Source organism: Desmodus rotundus, chromosome 1 (genome assembly GCF_022682495.2).
Source record: "Desmodus rotundus isolate HL8 chromosome 1, HLdesRot8A.1, whole genome shotgun sequence".
Lineage (NCBI taxonomy): Eukaryota > Metazoa > Chordata > Mammalia > Chiroptera > Phyllostomidae > Desmodus > Desmodus rotundus.
In genome coordinates this window covers 7,484,954-7,489,860 of record NC_071387.1, presented here as the reverse complement: position 1 = coordinate 7,489,860, position 4,907 = coordinate 7,484,954, and the positions used below count along the sequence as shown (strand labels likewise).

The following is a 4,907-nucleotide window of genomic DNA, read 5'->3' as shown; positions in this document are numbered from 1 at the left end:
CTACCACTTCCCCCCATCCCAACCACACCCACCTCCCTCCCTTGCTTCCACCCTGCCCCCTTGGTTTTGTCCATGTGTCCTTTCTAGTAGTTCCTCAAAACCCTGGTTAACTTTAACTTTTAAAAAATTAACTGAAATTTTAGAATAGTTTTAGATTTACAGGAAAATTGTGAAATCGAACAGAGATTCTCATATGCCCCACCCTCAGTTCTTCCTGTTGTTAGTATGATTCATTTATTACAATGAATGAACCAACACAGATCCATCGTTATTACCCAAAGTATAGATTTTATTCATATTTCCTTAGATTTTACCTGACGGTCTTCTTCTGTTGTGGGATCCCATTCGAGTTACCACATTCCATTAGGGTCTCCTTCGGCCCCTCTTGGCTGGATAGTTTCTCAGGGGTTTGGGTGACAGTTTCGAGGAGTACTGGTCGGTTATTTTGTAGAATATCCTTCAATGGGGATGTCTCTGGGTTTTTTTTCTTGTGATTGGACTGGGGTTACAAATTGTGGAGAGGAAAGTCGCAGAGTTGACATGCCATTTTCACATATCGTGTTAGAGGTGTCAACATGACTTATTTTTGCTGATATTGACCTTGATCCCTGGCTGAGGTCATGTTTGTGTGGTTCTTCCTCTGTAACCTTGCTCGTTTCCCTCCTTTCCAAACTGTTTACTCTCTGGAAGAGATCCACGTGCGAAGGAATTCGCTCTGTGCAGCCACAGCAAGGGGCAGGGTTACCTTCCCCCTTTCTGAGGGCAGAGTATCCACATAAACTATTTGGAATCCTGCTGCTTGGGAGATTTGTCTGTCTTCTCCCATTTGTTTATTAGTTCAGTAATTTCATTATATAGATGTGTATTCATAGATAATTATTTTAGGTTTTGGGTATAATCTTCAACTTTGGCCATTGGGAGCGTATTCAGTTGGTTCGTATACACTTGTGAAGTATTTCCACTACTGCGCGTGTGTGCACACGTGTGTCAGCACTGTTTTCCTTCCTGGCACTAGGAGACCTTCCCTCCTGCATCCTAACATCAGCCAGTTCTCCAAGGAGCCTCATTCTTTTCATTGGAAAACGGTGTGCATTAGCCACTTACCTTTAACTTGTTAGCCTTAGTATTTAACTTAATAAATATTAAGGCTAATCAATAATAATCATCCACCTCTTTCAAAACCTTAAACATTTTAACTTGTAACATACCCTCTAGGATTGCATATTATACTTGTATGGTATTTCAGTTCTGTCTTATTTTTAATACCTTCTAAATTCATCATTACTATTGGTCTATCCAGCCCAAAGCCTGTTCAGATTTACCCATGTTTAAAGATTTCCTTGCTCACCATTGCTCTTTTTTTTTTTTTTAGTATAAAATTTTTATATTTAGAATTAGCCAGCTGGACTCAGTTTAGATGATCCCAATTCTGCTGGCAGCATCCAAAGCATCATAGTCTGGAGCCAGTCGAACATATGCCTTCTCCTCCCCATCAGGCCTGATCAGGGTGTTGACCTTGGCCACATCAATATCATACAGCTTCTTCACAGCCTGTTTGATCTGGTGCTTGTTGGCCTTGACATCCACAACGAACACAAGTGTATCGTTGTCTTCTATCTTCTTCATGGCTGACTCAGTAGTCAGGGGGAACTTGATGATGGTATAGTAGTCAAGCTTGTTTCTCCTGGGGGCGCTCTTCCGAGGATATTTAAGCTGCCTTTGGAGCCACAGTGTCTTAGGCCTCCTGAAGGTGGGTGACCTGCGGGTCTTCTTTCTTTTGTGGCTGTGGATGCCTTTTAGCACTGCTTGCTTTGCCTTCAAAGCCTTTGCCTTGGCTTTGGCTTTGGGAGGGGCAGGAGCTTCCTTCTTCACTTTGGGCGCCATCTTCGTGGAAAGCTCACCATTGCTCTTGCATCTGACCCTTTCCTTCTGAGTTCAATTTCCCTCTACTTGAAATCCATCCTCTAGTAGCTCTTTGAGAAGCATCTGAGAATTACATTTACTTCTCCCTTACTTGTCAGAAGGAGCAGCTATGTACAGGATTCTAAATTGACTGTTATTCTCCTCTCATCACTTTGAAAATATTATTGCATTGCCTTTGGCTTTTATTGTTGCCAGGAACCTGCTTTCAGTCTAATTTTCATCTTCTATTGGTGATCTTTTCCTTTCTCTATGACTTTTTATTTTTAAAAATTATATTTTATTCATTATGCTATTACAGTTGTCCCACTTTTCCCTCTTTGCCCCTTCTACCCAGCATCTCCTACTCCCTCAGCAATCTTCACACCATTGTACACGTTCATGGGTCATGCGTATAAGATCTTTGGCAACTCCATTTCCTATGTTGTACTTTACATCCCCAGGGCTATTCTGTAACTGCCTATTTGTACTTCTTGATCCCCTCACCTCTTCACCCATTCCTCCACCCCCTCCCATCTGGCAGTCATCAAAATGCTCTCCTTATCCATGATTCTGTCTCTATTCTTCTTGTTTGCTTAGTTTGTTTTTTAGGTTGAATTGTTGATAAATATGTATTTATTGCCATTTTATTGCTCATAGTTTTGATCTTCTTCTTTTTCTTAGATAAGTACCCTTAACACTTCATATAATAAGGGCTGGTGATGATGAACTCCTTTAACTTGACCTTATTTGGGAAGCACTTTATCTGCCCTTCTATTCTAAATGATACCTTTGCTGGATAGAATAATTTTGGTTGTAGGCCCTTGCCTTTCTTGACTTTGAATACTTCTTTCCAGCCCCTTCTTGCCTGCAAGTTTTCTTTTGAGAAATCAGCTGATGGTCTTATGGGAACTCCTTTGTAGGTAACTGTCTCCTTATTTCTTGCTGCTTTTAAGATTCTCTCCTTCTCTTTAATCTTGGGTAATGTAATGATGATGTGCCTTGGTGTGTTCTTCTTTGGGTCCAACTTCTTTGGGACTCACTAAGCTTCTTGGACTTCCTAGAAGTCTATTTCCTTTGCCAGATTGGGGGAGTTTTCCTTCATCGTTTTTTCAAATAAGTTTTCAATTTCTTGCTTTTCCTCTTCTCCTGGCACCCTTATGATTTGGATGTTGGAACGTTTAAAATTGTCATGGAGGTTTCTAATCCTCTCCTCATTGTTTTGAATTCTTGTTTCTTCCTTCTGTTCTGGTTGAATGTTTATTTCTTCCTTCTTCTCCAAACCATTGATTTGAGTCCCAGTTTCCTTCCTGTCACTTTTTGTTCCCTGTACATTTTCCTTTATTTCAATTTTCATAGCTTTCACTTTTTCCTCTAATTTGCAACCATATTCAACCAATTCTGTGAGCATCCTGATTACCAGTGTTTTGAATTCTGCATCTGATAGGTTGGCTATCTCTTCATCACTTAGTTGTATTTTTTCTGGAGCTTTGATCTGTTATTTCATTTGGGCCATATTTTTGGTCTTGGTGCTCTTGTTACGCAGTAAGGGGAGGAGCCGTAGGTATTCGCCAGGGCGGGACAACTCACGTCACTGTGCTGTGGTACTGTATGTTGGGGAGGGGTCAGAGAGGGTCAGTGCCACTTGCTGCCGGCTGGCTTTCAGTCACTTCCTCAGCTACCCACAAGCAAATTGGGCCCTTCTGGTGCTGATTCCCAGATCAGTGGTTTTGTGTACCTTCTATGACTCTGTGGGTCTCTCCAACGAACTCTCCTGTGAGGCTGGGATTTTCTCCCACTGCCTCAACCCCCACAGGTATTGTCAGGCAGAGGTTTTGAGGCTTTATTTCCCCACACTGGAAACTTGGGTTTCGAGGTCTGTCTCACTCCCCAGTTTTTCCTCCCGGTTTGTCCACATGCAAATGTGGGACCACCTGCTCTGCCAGCCGCCGCCTTGCCCACCCTAGTCCTCTAGCCGCTGCCTTGCTATGACTCCTCTCCACCCCAGCTGCCCACCTCCGCCCCTCCTACCGGTCTGGATGAGTGTTTCTTCTTTAACTCCCTGGTTGTTGGACTTCCGTACAGTTCAATTTTCTGGTAGTTCTGGTTATTTTTTGTTTGTAAATTTGTTGTTGTCCTACTTTTGGTTGTGCGAGGAGGCAAAGTGTCTATCTATGCCTCCATCTTGCCCGGAAGTCGACCTGGATGTGGTTTTTCAATTCTGTAGTTGTCGGACTTCCACTCAACTCGATTTCTGACGGTTCTGAGCGATGGTTGTTCTGTATGTTAGGTGTAATTTTGATGTAGTTGTGCGAGGAGGCGAGCTGTGTTTACTGATGCCGCCTTCTTAACTGGAAGTCAGGATCATTTTCTCTCTCTCCGATTATTTCTGAAGTTCTTTTCTTTGGCTTTGGTGTCTTACAATTTCATTATGGTATGTCAGGCTATGGATTCATGTTGAATTATTCTTCTCGTGACATATGAGGCTTCTTGAGTTGTAAGTACTTAAAATTTTCAAAATTATTTTTAAAAATTGTGATAAATTACACATAACATAAAATTTACCATCTTAAGCATTTTCAAGTGTTTTCAGTTCAGTGGCATGAAGTACATTCACATTGCTGGGCAGCCATCGCCCCATAGCTGTTTTCATCCTGCAGAACGGAAACTCCGTCCTCATCCCCTTTTCTCCCAGCCCCTGGCAACCACCGCTCTGCATTCCGTCTCTATGAGTTTGACTACTCTAGGCTCCTCATGTAAGGGGAATAATACAGTATTTGTCTTTTTGTGACGGGCTGATTTCACTGAGCATAACGTCCTCACGGGTCATCCATGTAGTAGCATGAGTCAGAACTCCCTTCCTTTTAAAGGCCGAATAATATTCCACCGTGTGTATAGGCCACGTTTTGTTTACCCGTTTCATCTTTCAGAGGTTGCTTCCACCTCTTGATTATGGTGGATAATGCTGCATTGGACACGGGTGTGCAAATATCTCTGAGGTCCCGTTT

The 4,907-nt window shown here is 42.4% G+C and overlaps 1 pseudogene; it reads right to left on the bottom strand.

Moving 5' to 3' along the window:
* Positions 1–1,407: 1,407 nt before the first annotated feature.
* LOC112306605 (large ribosomal subunit protein uL23 pseudogene) lies at positions 1,408–1,884 on the bottom strand (annotated as a pseudogene).
* Between the last annotated feature and the right edge of the window lie 3,023 nt (positions 1,885–4,907).